The sequence below is a fragment of the Pleurodeles waltl genome, chromosome 1_1 (assembly GCF_031143425.1).
Source record: "Pleurodeles waltl isolate 20211129_DDA chromosome 1_1, aPleWal1.hap1.20221129, whole genome shotgun sequence".
Lineage (NCBI taxonomy): Eukaryota > Metazoa > Chordata > Amphibia > Caudata > Salamandridae > Pleurodeles > Pleurodeles waltl.
Window position 1 is genome coordinate 851,924,106 of NC_090436.1, and position 22,863 is coordinate 851,946,968.

The following is a 22,863-nucleotide window of genomic DNA, read 5'->3' on the forward strand; positions in this document are numbered from 1 at the left end:
GCTTGCTGCTGCAAACACTGAGTTCGAAATCCATAAACCATCTCCTGCTTCCTAGGAATGCAAAGGAAGGCAAGGTATAAAAACTCACCCTCATCTAGGACGGGGACAGGGAAAAGTAAAATGGCTGTTGGGAAAAATACTGCTAGTCACCATAAGGAATTGAAGTCCTACTGTTCTACCGATACACAGGGGTATTGCATGTCTTTTATTCACTGTAATAATATTTATAGTTACAGAGGATTTGATTATCAGAATTATATTTCTTACTGTCAGAATTTGCACACTAGCACGTAATAAATGGCAACTATTACAAAGTGCCACATTTTGTGTATGCACCGATTTGGGAATTGGGTGGCTCTCCTTATGCTTCTCCTGTAGAAGTAATTCTGTCAGAGTTGTTGGGTTCTACACGTGCCTTCACTCCTGATCAGCACAACGTAAAGGTACAGGTAAGAAACACCTTTCTGTTTTCCTTTTCTCTGCAAAGGTCGCAGTTTCATTTGCGAACTAGGGAAATCAGCCGGGTTTGAGCACCAAAAAGCGTGGTTCTCACAGGAACGTAAGGCTGTCTTGAGCCAATTTTTAAAACTCTGCTTCACCTCTATTTTCATTTTAATGATGGTCCGAACTAAAGCCAAGTTACGTGACAGGCAGGTAATAGGCTACCTGGATGAAATATTCTGCAGAAACACATTACGTGCCACTCACCCATGCATTAGTACTGGCTAATCCAAATGCCTCTGCATTTTATAATGATACTTTGACAAATATTTCATCAGGCCTGCCCTAGTAGTGAAAGGACTTGGTAACATCTGCCAACAGAGATTTTATTACACTTTGTATCAACACTTCTAACAAGGGCCACTAATAGCGATGGGCAGTGCTAACACTTTCTGACAGGGCTTCTATACTTGTAAATGCGATAATCATAATTTCTTATCAGGGCTGTTATACTTGTAATGGGCACTGGCTCCACTTCACGGCTTCATAGCTATAATGAGAGCTAATACCCTTTCCACAAGTTTAACCCTTAGAATGCTAAAACTGATAGATATTTGAATATTGCATTACATAATTCACCCTAAGAGAGAAGTTGTGAATTGTAAATAATCCATTTAAAAAAAAACAAATGCAACTATTCAAACTACAAATGTATTTCTCGGAACATCAGAATAAAGAAACTGGGAACCGCACATGTCCATCTATCCCCAATTTGCACTCACTCTAGATGCTCTAGCAGAATGCAGCTTAAAACTGAATACATCCATCAATTCTATTAAGTGCAATAGGTCTCTTCCTTTGTAAGATGAAGCATCCTTCAAAATAAAGACAATTTTGTGCCTGTGTGACGATAATAGGAACAGTATTACTCGATTACAAATTAACCAAAGGAGGTGATGCTGCTAATCAAGAAATGTCTTCCCTCCGCATATATATCAGCCTGCTTCAATTCTCCTCTTCTCACAAACACAGTAACTCTCACGCTGTGGTCCTTGACTGAAAATGCGCATTACCTGGTATTTCTGGAAAACTCCAGGTTTATTGAATGCAAGCTAGGAACTCTATTCTGGGTCAAGGAGTACTAAGAAAGGGTCACATTCAAAACTGGATGAAAATGAATGTGGAGTGCTTGACCTGGCATCCTTGGCACAGTGCCCCCTAAACTTTGGCCTTCAGTTCTGCTGTTTTTGTTGACTTAGTGTTTGCAGGCCTTAGTGCTCTGCACACTTTAAAACTGCTTACCAGTGCTAAAGTGTCCTCTACTCAAAACATAGTAACATTGGCTTATACCACAACTGGCATATTTAATTTACTTAGAAGTCCCTAGTAAAGTGCACTACATGTGCCACAGGCCTGTAAATTGAATGCTACACATGGGCCTGCAGCACTGATGGTTCCATTCACTTAAGCAGCCCTTAACACATGTCTCAGGCCTGCCATCGCAGAGCTTGTTTGTGCAGTTTAAACTGCCATTTCAATCTGGCAAAATAAACCTTTTGCCAGGCCCAAACCGTCCTTTTCAATACATATAAGTCACCCATAAGGTAGGCCCTGGACAGCCCCAGGTCAGGGTGCAGTGTATTTAAAAAGTTGGACACATACTTTTATGTTTTACGTGTCCTGGTAGTGAAAAAACCTTAAATATATTATTCCTTACTGCAAGACCTATCTCTTCCATAGGACAGCAGCGGAATTTCTTTGTTACAGTTTATAAGTATAATTCCCTAATGGGAAGAGATAACTGGTTCCTGTTTGGGGTCTCTGGAATCCTAATTTAAAATCCTAACTGATGGTGAAGCTGGATTTTAAATTACAAATCTCAAAATGCCACTTCTAGAAAGGTAGCATCTTCTTGCCTTAGCCATTTCGTGTTTGCAGTCTGTCTCCGGTTACATGGCAGGGTGTAGTTGGGCTTTGTGTATTTCTGCTAGACAGCCACACATAATGGGAGCTTAAGTGTGACTGGATGGGGTATTACTGGCAGGATGGGAGGATGCAGCTGGACCCAGCCTCACTTATACCATAATAAGTTGTATTCTGTCTCCTCACAAAGGTCTGCATAAGCCCTGTAGTTAGTCTGGATCCGGGGCAGGAAAGGCAGGGCATCTGTGGATTTCAAAGGAATGCCTCTAGAAGCTTCTCCCTACTTCAAAGGCACAACTGTGCAAAAAAGAAGAACTTCAGGCACCACCACTGCAGTACACTTCTGGACCTGTAGATACTCACTCTGTGGACCCAGTAGAACTGATGCATCACCTCTGCTGCACAGCGTAATCCCCAGCAGAACAACAAATCTCAACTGAAACAAATTGGCCACAGCACACAGAATATATTGTCCAATCATGTGGTGAGGATAAGGGATCCCTGGTGGTGCGTTGAAGGTTTTGAAGAAGTATGAGGTAAAGAGAAAATCTTGAGTCTTGTTATTAGATGGTGTCTTTAATTGTGGAAATTAGAAATCATGATGTCATCAAAGATATACAGCCAACACGTGTTTCGTCACACAAGTGACTTCATCAAGGCTGGGCCGTCCGGGCAGAGTAGTAGATAGTGGGCAGTTAAGTAGGCTTAAGTAACAGAAAGAAGATCTTATTGAGATGGTGAAACTAAGAGTAGTCTTGCTGCCCGAGCAGCAACAGGAGAGTTGGATGTTGAGCGCGTGGGTTGAGATAAGTGTATGAAGCCCTGATAAGCCTCGAGTCAAACCTGAAATGCGTCGGTTGTAGAGACACGGTGAGTTGTCTGAGAGCCACTAGACGCTCTCAGACAACTCACCGTGTCTCTACAACCGACGCATTTCTCTTTACCTCATACTTCTTCATACACTTATCTCAACCCACGCGCTCAACATCCAACTCTCCTGTTGCTGCTCGGGCAGCAAGACTACTCTTAGTTTCACCATCTCAATAAGATCTTCTTTCTCTTACTTAAGCTTACTTAACTGCCCACTATCTACTACTCTGGCCGGACGGCCCAGCCTTGATGAAGTCACTTGTGTGACGAAACACGTGTTGGCTGTATATCTTTGATGACATCATGATTTCTAATTTCCACAATTAAAGACACCATCTAATAACAAGACTCAAGATTTTCTCTTTACCTCATACTTCTTCAAAACCTTCAACGCACCACCAGGGATCCCTTATCCTCACCACATGATTGGACAATATATTCTGTGTGCTGTGGCCAATTTGTTTAAATTTTGTCCTTGGGTACTTGGATACCCGTGATTGTGCCTTCTGGGTAGTAGGGCATGGGGCCAAGCTGCACCAGACTTTGCTTTATCTCATATACCTGTTATTAACCATTGTTGTACTGCCTAGAAGTGCGGCTTCATTCACCCCTACTACCCTAGTGTATCTTTGTAACAAATCTCAACTGTTGCATGGATTAGATTTAACGCAAAGACCTGCATCACTGCCACAGCCCACATCATCTTCGGAACTGCCACTGTGTGACACATCTTGTCGCATTTCTTGTCAATGGCAGCCTCCACAACAAGGCCAGACTCCACATCACAGCTCTTCAGAACTGGCACATTGCCCTAACTTCGCGCCACATCCCCGACACCATACTTCGCATCAGACACCCCATTAATGGGCTCCTCGAAGTCAATGCAACAGGACCTCACACAGTAGCCTTGCCACATCTTAAAACCGATGCATTGCCTCAGCTACGCAACACATCATCAACATGGATCTACATAATGCTTTGCAAACCAGGATTTAAGGTACTCTGTTCAGCGGGCCTAACGGGGTCCCTGTGGCTTGACTGTGCTCGATCTTGGTCAATCTCAACTTGTGGCTTTGTCCCAGTGTGGCACCACCAGATATCAACAGGGGGCACCTTATGCCCTTTGGCACTTTTTTCTCTAATAACTTTAAAATTCAATATTTCCAGTTCTAATAATTGGATTTGTGTGGTTTTGGTCTTGTTTTATTTATTAAATTAAGCTCTATGTTTCAAATATGATGTGGGATATTTTCGAGTGGTGTTTTCACTGTATCACAAATACTTCACACATTGCCTGACGGCTCTGCGCCAAGCTACCAGGGGGTTAAGCAAAGGTTAATTTGGGATTTGCCTGTGCCTTACTCCGACTAGGATTAAAGTCGGTGCTTGACTATGGCTCACAACCCAGTCAACCAGTAATCCAGTTTCTAATATGGAGCAAGAAAGTGAAATATGCTTAGCAGTTTGACTTCACAGATCTGTTCCACTGTGAAGCTCTGACTCTAAACTAAAGGTATGTAACCTCTGCAGGCTAAATGTCTGTTGATTCATTTAAGCAGGTGGGCTTCTTGTGAAATGGTTATTTTAAGGGAGGGAAGGTCAGAGATATTAAGTATAAATCAGGTGCATTCACAAACATTTCCTGGGGTGCCAACTTCGTAAATGACCAATGGCCACAATGACTTGTCGTTCACTACGCCTCTCTCTTTCTCTGTCTCTGTCTTCATCTCCCTCTCTCTACGTCTGTCTGTCTCACCCTCCCTCACATTCTCTCTCATAATAGAGGAGTACTATACGATGTGCAGACTTTTATTGTGCTCTCCTACTTTATTTGACTTTTGAGATCTGTATGTCTGTTATTGTGACCTGTTCTTCAGCTGGCATCCCCTGAACAGTTCCCATCTGCATGTGCACGTCCCTATAAATGAAAAATGATTTTGAAATTAAATTGAAATGTTTAACCCTATGGACATTCTGCTGTAGTGTTTGTACAAACTGTGCAATTGCTTCAAAACTTACATCTTGGACCTAAGTTGCAGGAGAAGATTGTCCCCTCTCACACATGGAGAAACATTCCACATGGGCTTAGTACAGTCCTTGTGGGTACAGAGGTTTGTCCAATGTTTAAAACAAAACAGAACACTTTGCAAGTAAAGTGTAAATACAAATGAAAGGTTAGGCAACTCAAATCAAACCTGAACTGAAAGATGGATTGCCACGTACATTTCAAAACATACCAGTACCCTTTATTTTCTGCCAAAGCTGCTGAAACCTATTTTTACTAATTTCTAATACTCACATTTCACTATCTACAGGACCCATGACGTATGCTTCCTTTGTGAAGAAATGACAATCCAGACAAGGGAAAGTTTATAACCACCAATCTACGATAACTGTTGTCCAGAGTTCTGTGCAATTCAATTCACAGTAGAGCATCATTATGAATCAGGAAGTGGGTCACACAGTTTTAAAACGTAGGTGGGAAAGGTGCAAGAACTTCATAATAATTCATTAAGGATTCTCCCCATTCATTGTTGAATCACTATGTAAAATGGCTGAAAAGCACTCTGAAGGTGAACTGCTGATCAGATCAGAATAATAGAAGATGCCTCTCTGTTACTCATTTAAAGAACATCCACATACTTGAAGAAGGACTGAGGAAATATTGGCTTTACCCTGAATCTTTGGACCTGAAAGGTTGCCCCAAGATCTAAGAGAGATACCTTCTAGCTAACCCAGAGGACAAAGAGATCTAGGTCCTGACTAGAGAATCAATGTACGACAGAAAACTGAACATTTTGTTCAGTCAATCAATGTGAAACCTATCATCTGTGTCTGGGATGTGAATGAATGAATGAATTTCTGAAGTGCACAGCTACTACGAGAGAGTACTGGCGCTAAGGCAAATGGTCAGATGAGAACATCCATCCACCCTGTTAAAACCAATGAGTTTTCAGTTGCTTCCAAAACACGGTTTTATCTGGAACACAACTGATTTGAAAGAGGAGTTTGTTCCAGTGCTTAGCTGTCAAAACAGAGCAGGTGGAACCACCCAACGTCTTCTGCTTGCTGTGAGGAATAACCAGCAGTCGGCAGACTGTGTCCATAAGGTTCTTCTTGGGAGGTACTCATATAGCTTGTGGGACAGGTATTTAGGGCTGGCCTTGTAGAGGGCTTGGTGCGCAAAAGTCAACATTTTTAGAAAGAATCCTTTTTTTCACCGGTAGCCAATGCAATTTGTCACATTAGTGGGAGACTGAGGCATGTTAGGGGAATTTAAACAAAAGGTGAATTGCTGTGTTCTGCACAGTTTGTGTCCGCTGTGTTAGGTAGTCCAGGATCCCCAGGTAGAAGATATTGGCACAGTCCAAACTGGAGAGGATCAGCACTTGGGCTTCTGATTTCTGGGCCTCCCGTGGCAGGAAGTTAAGATATTTTCTTAGCATTCTGAGTATCCAGCAGAAGCTTTTGACCACTGTGGAAGTCCGAAATGTAAGAGATAGATGGGTATCAAGGTGCACCCCTAAGTTCTTAGCCGCCTCTGTTGGGGGGAGGGGAAAGAGGGGGTGTACAGTGCAACTCCTTAGTCAGGCCCCTGACCATTCGGGAAGGGGGTTGGCACCAAACAGCAAAATCTCAATTTCTTTAGGGCTACACTGTAGGCAGTTGACTTTCAGTCATCTCATCGGCACCACAATGCAGGCAGCAAATGTTTCCTTTGCTTCTGCAGCACTGCCATCATAACTCAGAGGAAGCTGGGTGTCATCTGTGTGAGAGACCACTTGCATGATAAAAGATTCAATTAGGTATACCAGCGGAGTCAGGTAAATATTGAAAAGTGTGGGGCTCAGGGACAAAAACCACGGGAATGCACATTTAAGAGTCTTCACCTATGAAAAGAAAGTCTTAAGCCACACAACTTGTGACAAAAAGGAACCCAACCATGCAAAAGCCGACCCCTCCACCGCTATCGAGGCTAGGCATTGCAGCAAGATCTCAGGTGAGACCCTGGCCATAATGCCCGCCTAATATAAAAAGGCCAGCATTATTGCCGACGTTTAGAGTTAGCTTAATGGAGTCTCTTATTTCCATGAGCCCTGTCTCCGTGCTATGGTGAGCCCTGAAAACTGATTGTGAGGGATGGAGAAGACTGAAGAACTTCAAATATGGTGATGTGTGGAGAAGGCCAATGTCAGATGTGGCGAAGGCCCCCATACTGAACAAGTTGTAGCTAAGAACCTAAGGAGCAACTTCAACTGGACAACTGCTGAGGCCTGAAGTTGTTGTTAGCCTCCTTAAAGGGAAGTTGTGGACTGGTGTCTGAGGAACTAATCATGAAGATTGTGTATTTATTTTCATCAGCTACTTTTTATACAAGAGTGTTTGGTGCTGTACAAGTATTTTGCACTGAAGCACTTCATTAACTGTTTGTGTTTAAGCAAATTCACTCTTTCACTGTCAAAAATACATTCACTTGTGCCCGTTAGTAGCTATTTGTAAGAACCACAACTGGCAAGTTGCTTTAACTGATTTTCATTCCAGAAACTCTGCCTTTAATAAGTATAAAGTTTTTGGCATAGCATTACATCCCTACATAAAGTTCCTATCAGTTTTTGTGCCATTTTACTTATTAAATTCTTAGCAAAGCAAACATTTGTTTCTGAAGGAAGACTTGCTTCTTAAAGGTGAGCCACGTATTCCTCCCAGAAATCTGTTGAGCTAGCAAGTGCCATGTCACTGTGTTTTATGGGTATCCAGATGCATTTCACATCAAGACTGTCACCTTAGTCTCCCCTTGCCTAACAGACCAGTTTCCTACACACTTTATGCACAAGTGTTCCTTGTTCCCTAAATCATCAACAAAGGGGAAGATATTCAACATGCACAGTTTCAAGGGAACCCCTTTCACATCTCAGCCTCCATTAATAATAACAAGGAATACATTGCCTGATTCACAAAAGTACACTACCATAGCTGAAAAGAGCAATTTAAAATCCACAGGTCTGCACACACTGGAAAGATCTCCCATTCACATAGAGCATTCACACTTTTATTCTGGCATGGGGCAGCTGATCAGCAGATGTTTGGGTGACCAGCCCCTTTATAAATATGAAAGCAGTGGTTTTGCTGCCGAGGCCAGCATATTCATTTGCACCCAAGGTACTGATAGTGATCTACCAATACTAGTACACCTCTATTGTTGGTCAAGAAATGTTAAAGTTCTGAAGACAGCCATTAAATTCACTGCCCCTCTGATATTCCTGGCGGTGGATAACATCTATTGTCACTGCTCTGTAAGGGGTGAAAAACAATATTATGCAAGTGCATTCAGGAAAGAAATGACTGTAGTGTAGCTGCACTGTACACAAAGATCAAACTTAACCCATTATCAGTGCACATCCACATTCATGCGAAACTGAAGTTGGCTTAACAGTGAGGAAGCATATCAGGAATGCTATGACAGTTTATACCCTTACAAATGAAAGATGCACTCCCATTGGGCCTGGTTACCCCACACTTTATCCTGTAATTGCACACATTCCTACATCTGTATACTCATGGAAGGGCCTGTTCAAAATCCACACCACTAAGTGGGTTAGAAGATTATCTAAATATACGTGGGTGTGCACTGGTGAATCAACCCACAAATATTTTGCCCTAAAGCTGCATATGAGTGGATTCAATCCCCCCCAAATCATCCTTTTGCTCAAAGTGAAGTGCTGTCCTCTTAAATAAACATTAAATCATTAAAAATATATAATAGCATGCTTTGTTGTGGCTTTGTAGTGCTGCAAATAGGGATTTACTGCCCCTCTCTGTTGTACTCATGTTATCCACCAGAGGAAAATGAAAGGTTGAGTCAACAGGATGGATCCTAAAACCTACAACATACCAAGTGCTTAATTCCCATAAGGCCTTATGTAGTTTTCGGTAAATGGGTTATTCCGTCACAACGGTGATGGATATCCCGTCCGCCGAAATATAAATCCTGTATGACATAAAGGGATTTATATTTTGGTGGACGGGATATCGGTCACCTGTTGTGACAGAGTAACCCATTTGCCTAAATCTAAATCAGGCCCTTAGCTATTAATACTAGCACAAGTCCCTTTGATGAGGCAGTGCTCCAGAAATGGACCAATGCATCCCAGTTGTAACGTTGGCACCCAAGCAAATAAAGGGAGGATTGGTGCAAAAGTGAGGATTCTAACCCATATGTGTTTGTATGATTCCCCTGGTCTTCTTCTATTTCCTCCTTCATTCTGGTACACCCTTCAACAACTGGGGATGAAGTAGGTGCCCTGTAGCTCATTTCTTATTACAACGTATAGCAAAGACATGCTTTTGATATAGCAAGGCTCTTGTTTGGGCCCTGAAGTGCAGCATCTATTAAAGAGCAGACACCATTGCAACCGTGAAAAACACCCACATCAGCAGATTTATACTGGAAATGTGGAGGGAAAAACTGACCAACACCATGAAAAAAACAATATGAACCAAAACAGCCACTGCAGCACCACTTTGCAGGTGATGATATCTTTAATTTACTTCAACCCCTTGTAAACACTGATGAAGATGATCTCTATGCTGGGGCACTCACATGAAAAGGTAAGCTGAACTTAGGAACATGTAAAGGAGAAGCCAGGATGCAAGCCCAAGTCGACTCAAGTATACAAAATACATCCAGAAATCAGGTTTTGTGAAATTCCTGGTGAGCCAGGACACTAAGCGTGGAAGGGCTGAATTGAGATATTAGGTCAATGTAGTATCTTGATTTATGCACACTAGAATCCTCGCAGAGCTGGGTGGACTCTTTAAAGGAAGTACATAATCTATGTGGCAGTGTTAAGGTGTGGTTAGCGGAAAGTGTAATGTAATGCGCGGTGTTAGTGTATGCTGAGGAATAAAATAATGTTTGATCAGAGCTCCCATGTGGCTTAATTCATCTGCATGCTCCTGGGCTGGGGAAAATGCTACAACAGATGACGAGTAAGGGATACGTGCCAGGGAAGACAAGACTGCCCTTGCTGACAGTTTGCAACTATACGGAAACCTGTTCATACATGCAATATGTGCCAAGAATTTATATAGAGCAGTCTGCAACTGCCACATGTCGGTCAAATCCCTGCTCCTGCCTGTACAAAGCTGCGGAAGAGATAGAAGGCCCTTCAAAGGAGCAGATTTAAATCACCAGCCAAACTGCCATGGAGGTGGTCGACAAAGCAGCAGCACTGTACATCAAATACAGAACAATTATTCAGACAAAGCAAGAAATAACAATTGACATCAAAAAGTTAATGGAAACAAAAAATGTGTTCACCTTAAAGGACGCTTGAAGTACACAGTGGTGCACACTCCAATCTCAAAGACTGATGCAAAGTTGTACCAAAATTTAAAAGAAGCATTAGAAGCCAATATCAATCCAATGCCGAATGTTGACTATAAAAGATATATCTTCAGCAAAGTGCAACATGTTGGCAAAACAGTGGATGAGTTTGTTGAAACACTTGCTGTACTGTTTAAATATTGCAAGTTTTGTGACTCCACTGATGAATAAGCCGTGCGTCTCAGAATCTTTGATGACTGCCTTTCAGACTTGTTTAGAAGGTGCATGCTAAGAGAAATACACAATCTACAGAAAATGCTGATGGCTTCTAGAGCAGACAAAAGAGCAGACTGACAAGCAGCTGAAATGGAAGCAGGAACAGCACACCAAGAATCGGCACTGACTGTGAAAAGCAAGCACAATCACAAAGGTGCTTTAAAGAAAACAGAACTATGTTTCCGTTGTGGTTTTTTGTTTCCCCATGAAGGTAAATGTCCATCTGTAAGACAGCTTTGCAAAGGTTGTGGAAAATAGGACCACTTCAGAACTGCGTGCCGGACCAAAGAAAACTCGACTGTCACAACAAGAAGAAAAAATGGCTGCGAGAACATTCCAGAAGCATTCGTGCCACACTCCTAAACCTGAAAAGCAACATCAGTTATGACAAGTAAAAACCATGAAAAATCAATTGTCCTCGAGATCATTTAACAAAGGTTCTTTAATATCCTTATCAAGTATATGTGAAGAAAATGCATGTGGACTGATGATATCCACCAAAAGGCAGCGTGCACTTGTAGGGTTGGCTATCTGTACAGAAGATCTTAATACAAAGAAAGTTTACCAAACAGAGCAACAAACGTCATAAAGTGAGCAATCATCGAATAACTTTCATCATAGACAGTGGTGTGTCGAATAACTTCAGGCCAGTAAAAATGTTTAACAGCCTATACCCTGTGCCTCGCCGCACTCCATCAGGCACAAAAGTGTCTATTTGAGAGGATTCTGAGCCATTGCAAAGACAAGGGTTATTTTTAGGGACAATGCAACACAAAAAGACTTTGATGCAAGCCACCCTTCATATTATACAAGGGACTTCGTCAAGTGCCTGTTTACCCAGTTTTTCCACTGCTGCTGACATGGAACTGATGTCCCTCAAGTAAAACAACTGTGTTCAGTTAGAGATTACGAGCCTATTCCTGTTCTTGTTCCATGCCATGGGAAAACTCAAGAAAATTAAAGTACATCTTCATATCAATAAAGACATTCACCCGGTTACTGAGTGACACCATAGAGTTGCTTTCCATCTACAAGAAGTTGTATAGAAAGAGTTGGAAGCCCTCTTAAAACATGAAATCACTGAATTCTCCACAGGCCCACAACATGTATTTTTTCCAGAGTAGTAGTATAAAAAAAAGATAGTAGTGGAGCAGTGAACATTCACATTGATATGTGCAAGACAAACAAAGCCATTGAGAGGGAGAGACATTCTGGTCCGCACATAGAAAACATCATCATGCAATTGAATGGAGCCAAAGTGTTTTCTGACTTAACTTGAGCAAAGGGTACCATCAACTCGAGATGGAGGAGAACTGAAGGTCCATTACTACCTTTTCAACTCTTGTTGGTTTGTTCATATGTAAGAGACTGAGTTTTGGAATATCTTTGGCTGCTGAAATATTTCAGGATGTTATTCGCCGATTAATCCAGACTCATGCATGCTTTCACAGTGAATATATACTGGTTTTTGGGAGAACATAAAAAGAACATGACTGTAGGAAAGTACCATCTTGCCTGGCATGTTACCCCCATATTTCACTGTATATATGTTGTTTTAGTTGTATGTGTCACTGGGACCCTGCCAGCCAGGGCCCCAGTGCTCATAAGTGTGCCCTGTATGTGTTCCCTGTGTGATGACTAACTGTCTCACTGAGGCTCTGCTAACCAGAACCTCAGTGGTTATGCTCTCTCATTTCTTTCCAAATTGTCACTAACAGGCTAGTGACCAATTTCACCAATTTACATTGGCATACTGGAACACCCTTATAAATCCCTAGTAAAGGGTACTAAGGTACCCAGGGTATTGGGGTTCCAGGAGATCCCTATGGGCTGCAGCATTTCTTGTGCCACCCATAGGGAGCTCTGACAATTCTTACACAGGCCTGCCACTGCAGCCTGAGTTAAATAACGTCCACGTTATTTCACAGCCATTTACCACTGCACTTAAGTAACTTATAAGTCACCTATATGTCTAACCTTTACCTGGTAAAGGTTGGGTGCTAAGTTACTTAGTGTGTGGGCACCCTGGCACTAGCCAAGGTGCTCCCACATTGTTCAGGGCAAATTCCCCGGACTTTGTGAGTGCGGGGACACCATTACACGCGTGCACTATACATATGTCACGACATATGTATAGCGTCACAATGGTAACTCCGAACATGGCCATGTAACATGTCTAAGATCATGGAATTGTCACCTCAATGCCATTCTGGCATTGGGGAGACAATTCCATGATCCCCCGGGTCTCTAGCACAGACCCGGGTACTGCCAAACTACCTTTCCCGGGGTTTCACTGCAGCTGCTGCTGCTGCCAGCCCCTCAGACAGGTTTCTGCCCTCCTGGGGTCCAGCCAGGCTTGGCCCAGGAAGGCAGAACAAAGGACTTCCTCAGAGAGAGGGTGTTACACCCTCTCCCTTTGGAAAAAGGTGTCAGGGTTGGGGAGGAGTAGCCTTCCCCAGCCTCTGGAAATGCTTTGATGGGCACAGATGGTGCCCATCTCTGCATAAGCCAGTCTACACCAGTTCAGGGATCCCCCAGCCCTGCTCTGGCGCGAAACTGGACAAAGGAAAGGGGAGTGACCACTCCCCTGCCCTGCACCTCCCCTGGGAGGTGCCCAGAGCTCCTCCAGTGTGCTCCAGACCTCTGCCATCTTGGAAACAGAGGAGCTGCTGGCACACTGGACTGCTCTGAGTGGCCAGGGCCAGCAGGTGACGTCAGAGACTCCTTCTGATAGGCTCCTCCAGGTGTTGCTAGCCTATCCTCTCTCCTAAGTAGCCAAACCTCCTTTTCTGGCTATTTAGGGTCTCTGCTTTGGGGAATTCTTTAGATAACGAATGCAAGAGCTCATCAGAGTTCCTCTGCAACTCTCTCTTCACCTTCTGCCAAGGAATCGACTGCTGACCGCGCTGGAAGCCTGCAAAACTGCAACAAAGTAGCAAAGACGAGTACTGCGACCTTGTAACGCTGATCCTGCCGCCTTCTCAACTGTTTTCCTGGTGGTGCATGCTGTGGGGTTAGTCTGCCTCCTCTCTGCACTAGAAGCTCCAAAGAAATCTCCAGTGGGTCGACGGAATCTTCCCCCTGCAACCGCAGGAACCAAAGAACTGCTTCACCGGTCCTCTGGGTCTCCTCTCAGCACGACGAGCGAGGTCCCTTGAACTCAGCAACTCTGTCCAAGTGACTCCCACAGTCCAGTGACTCTTCAGTCCAAGTTTGGTGGAGGTAAGTCCTTGCCTCCCCACGCTAGACTGCATTGCTGGGTACTGCGTGATTTGCAGCTGCTCCGGCTCCTGTGCACTCTTCCAGGATTTCCTTTGTGCACAGCCAAACCTGGGTCCCCAAAACTCTAACCTGCAGTGCATGACCTCCTGAGTTGTCCTCCGGCATCGTGGGACCTTCCTTTGTGACTTCGGGTGAGCTCCAGTTCACTCCACTTTGTAGTGCCTGTTCCGGCACTTCTGCGGGTGCTGCTTGCTTCTGAGTGGGCTCCTTGTCTTGCTGGACGCCCCCTCTGTCTCCTCACATAATTGGCGACATCCTGGTCCCTCCTGGGCCACAGCAGCATCCAAAAATCCTAACCATGACCCTTGCAGCTAGCAAGGCTTGTTTGCGGTCTTTCTGCACGAAAACACCTCTGCAAGCTTCTTCACGACGTGGGACATCCATCCTCCAAAGGGGAAGTTTCTAGCCCTCTTTGTTCTTGCAGAATCCACAGCTTCTACCATCCAGTGGCAGCTTCTTTGCACCCACAGCTGGCATTTCCTGGGCATCTGCCCACTCCCGACTTGATCGTGACTCTTGGACTTGGTCCCCTTGTTCCACAGGTACTCTCGTCTGGAAATCCATCATTGTTGCATTGCTGGTGTTGGTCTTTCTTGCAGAATTCCCCTATCACGACTTCTGTGCTCTCTGGGGAACTTAGGTGCACTTTGCACCCACTTTTCAGGGTCTTGGGGTGGGCTATTTTTCTAACCCTCACTGTTTTCTTACAGTCCCAGCGACCCTCTACAAGGTCACATAGGTCTGGGGTCCATTTGTGGTTCGCATTCCACTTCTAGAGTATATGGTTTGTGTTGCCCCTATCCCTATGTGCTCCCATTGCATTCTATTGTGACTATACATTGTTTGCACTGTTTTTTTATGCTATTACTGCATATTTTGGTATTGTGTACATATATCTTGTGTATATTTGCTATCCTCATACTGAGGGTACTCACTGAGATACTTTGGCATATTGTCATAAAAATAAAGTACCTTTATTTTTTGTATATCTGTGTATTGTGTTTTTTTATGATATTGTGCATATGACACCAGTGGTATAGTAGGAGCTTTACACGTCTCCTAGTTCAGCCTAAGCTGCTCTGCTAAGCTACCATTTTCTATCAGCCTAAGCTGCTAGACACCCCTCTACACTAATAAGGGATAACTGGACCTGGTACAAAGTGTAAGTACCCCTTGGTACCCACTACAAGCCAGGCCAGCCTCCTACAATGACAAATCCCTTAACCAAGTGTACCAGCTACTTGCTGATGCAATTCTCACTCTGAATGCCACAAAGTGTGAGTTTTACAAAACCAAACTCACATTTTTTTAGCACATATTCTCTGATGGGAGAGACGACTCCAGATCCAGACGATGTGCAAGCGCTATCATCCACCTGCCCTACCAAGATGTCACCATGCTGCAATCTTTCTCACGCAAGGCCAGTGCTCAAGATGGAGCCGCAATTTTTCTACAGTGAGTGCCCCCATTGAGAGACTTGACAAAGTTACATACATACTGAAATAATGTTTGATGCGAGCCCGGTAGGGCTAGGGGCCATAGTTGCTCAACACAATGGCCATCCAGATGCTCTGAGACATATCGTGGCCTATGCCAGTCGAAGCCTGTCTGATACAGAACATGCTTACTCTCAGCTGGAGAAGGGGAGTCTAGCTGTGGTGTGGGACTGTTAACATTTTCATGTCTTCCTCCACAGAAAACAATTCATCGTCATCACTGACCACCAGGCGTTGCTTACAATTTTTGGAAACCCAAAGGCTGAGATGTCCCCTCACATCGAGAGGTGTGGGGTACGACAACAAGAATATGTCTATGAGATCATCCACAAACTCAAAATCCAGGAAATTACTTTTCAGAGTGCTACTGCATTGCCACAATCGACATCAGAGAGAGCTGAAACATATCTTAATTTTATTGTGAAATCCAGTACACCAGCGGCTCTGTCTGTGGAACAAATCATGACTGCCACCAATGCAGATAAAGACATGAACATAATCAAATAACTGATTACCACACAATGATGGAAGAGAAAAACCTGGCACCTTGCCAATGATGTTGAATTCCAAAAAATCCAAAAAGTACAGGAAAAGTAAGCAGTCACCCAAGAAGGTGTGAGATTTTGAGGCTCGAGAATTGCCATATGTGGAAGCCTGAAATCAGGGGGCATCAAGCTGGCCCATAAAAGACACCATGGTGCTGTAGCCACCAAAAGAGCAATAAGAGATCGAGTGTGGTTCCCTCGGCTCGAGAAAGAGATGAAGGCATGCCACGTTTACAATTGTTTGTCCCCAACCTGATGCAGCATCCAGTGACAATGTCTGATCTTCCTGCCCACACCTGGGAGAGAGCTGCAGTTTACTTTTTTGGGCCTTCAGGAAATGGACAGCATCTCATGGTAGTCATAGATGAATATTCACATTTTCCTATGGTGGAAAACCTATCTTTGACAAGCCACGACAAAGTCACAGCATGACTTGAAGGCATTTTTGCAACAGGGGGCATGCGCAAAATCCTCAAATCTGAAAACTGCCCATCCTTTAATAGCAGAGAGTTCAAGAATTTTCCTTCCCACTCAACGTCAAACACCAAAAGAGATAATCTATCTAGCCCCAAGTCAATGGCATAGTCAAAGGATTCATGGACTCCCTGAACAGGGTTAGTCAACGAGCGTCCATGGAGGAAATCAATTTAAACCAAGCCACGTGTAAGGCCCTCTGGGGGAGAGTCCAGCCACCTTGCTATTTGGTGAAGCCAACAGAACAAAACTACCTCAATGGACCCCGGATCGACCAGTGAATACTGACAAGATTAGAGACACCGATGCAGCTCAGAAAAGAAAAATTAAAACATAGGCAGATCAGCTTTGCCATACCCAGGATACTGGGTATTGGTTAAGCACAAATGCAGATGAAAAAATTACACTCCATTTGCTGTTGAGGTGGAAGACATATGGTGACAGCACATCATCGTGGGCAATACATCACTCTGGACACATCACATTTCAAACACCTACCGCAACACTTGTCGAGTCCTGAAATTGTACAGGAAGTAACCCAGCCGGCAGGTCCGGCCCCGGAGCACGAGCCTATGGCACTACAGCCCAATCTGGGTGAACCTCAATCCCCTAGGATCACCGGAGCTGGCAGACAAGTGAGAGTGCCTCCTGGACTAATCGAGGAAATTTGATTTTGGTGATATCTGTTACCTTTTTATTTAACTAAGGGGGAGATGTAGCATCTTGATGTTATGCACACTAGAATCCTCGTGGTTCTGGGCCAACTCTGAAAAGGAAGTACATAATGTACGGGGAGGTGTTCAAGTATGGTTAATGAAAAGTATGATGTAATGCACAGTGTATTAGTGTATGCTGAGGAAATATGTAAAGTCTGATCGCAGCTCCTGTGTGGCTTAAATCATGGGCATGCCCAAGTGCTGGGAAGACAATACACTCATGATTCAAAAACCTGGAATAGCTCATGGACACACAGCTGTTTATAAAGAAGTGACTATAGAGCAATATTGCAATCACAAGCAAGATCAAGGCTGTATTAAACAGGGTGTAGATATAATTTACCTGCATGCTTAGCCTGTCCCTTTGAAAAGCAACCTGGTCACCGGTAACCAGCATCAAGTCACTAAAGACTCCAAAATGCAGCATTTTGAAGATGGTACATGGCTACATTTTAAGATTACCTGAATTTTATTTTTTCATTTCTGCAGTGTGAGGATCTCTGAAAATTGCTTCCCACACACGAACAACAGCCTACATGCTTTTATCCTTGCTTATTCGGAGCCCATGTAGTCATGCTTTTCTGTAATTTCGCCCACTTACAGTCAGTGATTGTATAACAAAGTGATTCACAATGAACTTTTATCTAAACACAGGGTGAAAATGCCTAGAAATGTGTGTAAATAACCTGGGACCAAACCTGATGAACTTTCTAGAATTGTGGCATTTTTTCAATGCACACAGTATGAAACACTTATTTTAAAAACTTGTTTTAAGTATGTTTTTGCCATGCTTACCCCTCATCGGTGCCTTCTATAGAACTCTCTATAGGCCTTCACTATGGGTGGGTCTACCCTCATTCAAAATGTTTGGAATAGAACAATGGCTAGTTCCCAAATAATAATACATACCCAGTCCATACACACCTTTAATAACACTTAGTGGGTTCACCTGCCACCTTCACCTGCCCTTATTTTTAGGTGTGGCTAATGACTACTGTAACTTTCCTGCACTGCCTAGTGACAGCTCCGGCTGTATCACAGTATTTGTAAAGTCTGTAACAATAGTTAGCATTTGAGAGAGAAGCAAATTGTAAGCCTCCTTCAGCCTTTGGCCTCCTTAAAGCTCACTTGTTGATCAGCCTATATTAATCATCTATTCATTATTTGTCATTCATCGTGTAAATAATTTTGCCTGTGCACCCAGAGAAAGTTGTTTCATTGATAGAGTAGTTGTATAAGTTTGCTTCAGGAGAGGGCATCCTATTTTTATGTCTGGCGTAGAAACAGCTTTAACTATCTCAGCAGCCTCATGTAATTAAAAAAAAATGCATATGTATAAACATATGTAAGGGGATTTTGAGCCACCTATTTTTATCCATTAAAGTGTTCAACTGTAATTCATATTTTGCCACTGACCAGCCCAGAATGCCAATGGGCCAAACTACTAAATCCACTCTCTTTGCACTGTGTGTGTGATGGCATTTTTTCTGATCATGTGTGCAGATTTGCTTAAAACGCAGTGCGCTTCAGTGTTAAGAATGCTGGCCAATACATACTTTGCTAATGGATTTTTCTTTTCATTCTTTATATTTTTAAGTTGTCCTCATGCGTTTAAACTATAGCATTATGTTACACTAATTCAAAGCCAATAGTACCTTTTTTTTGCACGACTAAGGCTCATAATAACATATGATTTCCATTAAACCTCAAAAGGGCTTCAATATCAGTTCCAAGCACACCTATCTGCTAGGACATCCCCATACTTTTCTATTAAAATTATATCAGAGGGAATTATTTTATTTAATAATTTTCACCACATACACGCGGCTGGCACGTTTAGGCAACAACTTTTTATTCTTTTTCTTTTTGAGACATTCTTGTAATTAAATAAATAGGCATCACACTAGCTTGCCCAGCTTTCAAGTCACAATATAGAATGGCAAATTAACGCACTGCAACAATATTGAGTGCAGGATAGGGAAAACCACTATGGCCCTCATTCTGACCTTGGCGGGCGGCGGAGGCCGCCCGCCAAAGTCCCGCCGTCAGGTTACCGTTCCGCGGTCGAAAGACCGTGGCGGTAATTCTGACTTTCCCGCTGGGCTGGCGGGCGGTCGCCTTCAGGCCGCCCACCAGCCCAGCGGGAAAGAGGCTTCCACGATGAAGCCGGCTCGGAATCGAGCCGGCGGAGTGGAAGCTGTGCGACGGGTGCAGTTGCACCCGTCGCGTATTTCACTGTCTGCGCAGCAGACAGTGAAATACATTTAGGGGCCCTCTTACGGGGGCCCCTGCAATGCCCATGCCAGTGGCATGGGCACTGCAGGGGCCCCCAGGGGCCCCGCGACCCCCCCTACCGCCATCCGGATCCCGGCGGTCGGACCGCCGGGATCTGGATGGCGGTAGGGGGGGTCGGAATCCCCTCGGCGGCGCAGCAAGCTGCGCCGCCTTGGAGGATTCAATGGGGCGGCGGTACACTGGCGGGAGCCCGCCAGTGTTGCCGGTCCGACCGCGGCTTTACCGCCGCGGTCGGAATCCCCATTGGAGCACCGCCGGCCTGTCGGCGGTGCTCCCGCAGTCCTCCGCCCTGGCGGTCTTTGACCGCCAGGGTCAGAATGACCGCCTATGTCATTTGTTTTTACTCCATTCACTGCCTTCTTGTTGGGGAACCAATGACACAGCACAAAACATTTTCTAGTAATGGTGGAAAAGTGAGATGACCTTACACTGGAGTAAACTACTGTCATTGGATTCTTTTAAGAACTAATGGTCGCTTCTCAGACGCTGCTTTGAAACTTAGGAATGCTGTTGTAATGTTTTACAGCTACTCATTTGCTATGATGCCATACACAAAACTAATGTGCAGCAAACAATGGGTGTTTGGATACAATATTGTTTTAAATTTATCGGGAGACAGAAATATCGAAAATTAAATTTCATGACACACAAACATTGAGATGTACAAATATCATTAACAAGAATCTCATTGTTTGAGTTATGTTATATCGGTGCAAATAATATTGATAGTTTTAATATTGTTTTCATTCATGTATTGGTTAAAACATTGTTTTTAAACTATTTTACTGTTTTAGTTTATAAATAAATTATATGTGTTCTATTGTTTATGTAAATGTTATTAATTGTGTTTAAAATGTATTTTATAATTTTAAGTGATTTTGATTTTTTTATACATTTTTAATAGTCATTTATAGTAGAGTGGGTTTTTAGGTTGTAGGGGGATAGGGCAGGAGGATAATTAGGTACTAAATGATTAGGAATTATTTAATACATTTTATTTAATTATATGATTGATATTTATTATGCAATTTGTTTAATTTTATGCATATGTAGTGTATGTACTTACTATGCAATTTATATCATATTATGCAATTTATTTGAAGGTTGCTAGGTTTGTAGTGGTATAGGATGGGAAGTTAAGTTAAGTAATATTTAACAAAATAACAATTAATTATGAATTGTTAATAAATTATTTAAATGATTTTTAATTATATAATTTATGGAATACTTATTTATTTTACTTATGTTTTAGTTGCAGGCTGCTAGGTTTATAGGGGTGTAGGGTGGGAAGTTAACTACATTAATTATTTCATTGATTTTTAATCATGTAAACTATTGAATACTGATTTATTTTACTTATATTTTATTTGCAGGATGCTGGGTGTCTAAGGGCACAGAGCTGGAAATTAACTAAGCAGTACATAATTGGCTATGCATTATTATTTGTAAATTAATTGAATTTAAATACATAAATTGTAGAATACTTATTTAATTCCATTTTATTTTAGTTGCAGGGAGCTACTAAAATAGGGTGGGAAGCTAATTAGATAATAATTAGATAACAATTCATTATTAATTGTTAAATAATAATGCAATTTATTTTAAATATGTAAGTTTTGGAATAGTTGTGTTTTTAATTATATCTTGGGTGCCTGCTGCTAGGTTTTTAGAGGTACAGGGTGGGAAGTTAATACTTGAATAACAATCCTGAATTAATTGATCACTATTTTTTATTGAATAGTAATTATGTAGATTGATTAATTGTTTCACATTTTTTAATACATATATATTTTTATGTTTTATTTTAAATTAAGAATTTATTATTTTTCCTACATTCACGGGAATACTCATGTATGTAATGTGTTTGAAATGAAGTATCTTCCCTACTCTTCATTTGACTGCTGTATGAATGCCCTGATTATTACCAGTAATCCTCATTACTCTTAGTCCTACTCATCCTCGACCCAGTCCTAACAATATGAGGTTATGTTCCTCCCAGACAGGAAACATAACAGGAAACACTCTCTAGCCCCACCCACCCTCCAGTCCAGGCACAGAACACCTACCCCAATGGAGCACTTCCTGAAATACCAAGCCCCACAAAGGCCTGATACTGGGAGGCTGGGTGGGAAGCAGGACTGGGTTGACGTTGAGTAGGACTAAGAGTAATGAGGATTACTGGTAAGTACCGAGGGCCTTACCTCTATGTCCCTCTTCCTTGACCCAGTGCTAACAATATGAGGCATACCAAAGCACACAGCAAGGAAAGTCTTTGTGGATGCCCAGCAGAGCCCACTACAAATCGCACAACACCGCCCAGTGTAAGATGCAATGATTTAATGAAAAAAGAACAACAAGCACATCAGACAGAGGGAGCCCCAGCAGCAACCTGTAGAACAATGCAGATAAACTTTCCTTGAGTAGTCTGAGCACAGTTCAGACAACAGTGCCTAATAAATGTGGACTCAGAAGCCCAGTTTTTCTGCACAACAAATTTCTTCCAAGGAAACACCCTTAAAGGCAGCCCCAGAGGTCAAGACACCTCTAGTGGAACGCGCCTGGATAGATACTGGGAAAGACAAACTAGCACCCTTGTAAGCCAGAGAAATTGTGTCCTCAATCCAGAGATTGAGAGTCAATTTGGAGGCCGCCTTCCCAGCGACATCAAACGTTACAAAAAGGCTGTCAGAAGCCCGAAAAGGGGCCGTGCAGGCAACATAAACGGACAAGGCATGCTTCACATCCAAGACGTGCAGCAATTACTCCTCATGAGAAGGACAGACAGAGGTAAAATAAGTTTCTGTGAACAATGGGAGCGGGAAGCAACCTTAGGAAGAAACCCAGGATCCAGGAACAGAACCACATCAAGATCCAAGTACCCTAGAAATGGAGGGGAACAATGCAGAGCAGCCAATTCCCCCCACTGTCCGGTAGACGGAACAGCCACCAGAAAGGCAACTTTGACAGAAAGACATTTCAGACCCCCAGAGGCTCAAAGGGAACAGACTGAAGAGCATGAAGAACCAGGCAAAGATACCAGGTAGGAAGAAGACCGCACCAAAGGAGCGGAGAGAAAGAAGCTGCAAAATAATCTAGACACCAAACAGGCAGCAGATGTGGACAAAGAGACAGGGTCTCAAAAAGAGTGGATAGCAGAGCATTGGCCTTTCAAGATGGAAAGCACATAAACATTTTCAAATCCATCCACAAAAAAATGA

At 43.0% G+C, this 22,863-nt stretch overlaps 1 protein-coding gene across 1 annotated transcript in view; it reads right to left on the bottom strand.

Annotated features, from left to right (window-relative positions):
- The window catches only part of TRPM6 (transient receptor potential cation channel subfamily M member 6), a 1,083,502-nt gene that overhangs the window by 920,271 nt on the left and 140,368 nt on the right, over positions 1–22,863 (bottom strand). The gene's annotated exons all lie outside the window — the stretch shown is intronic.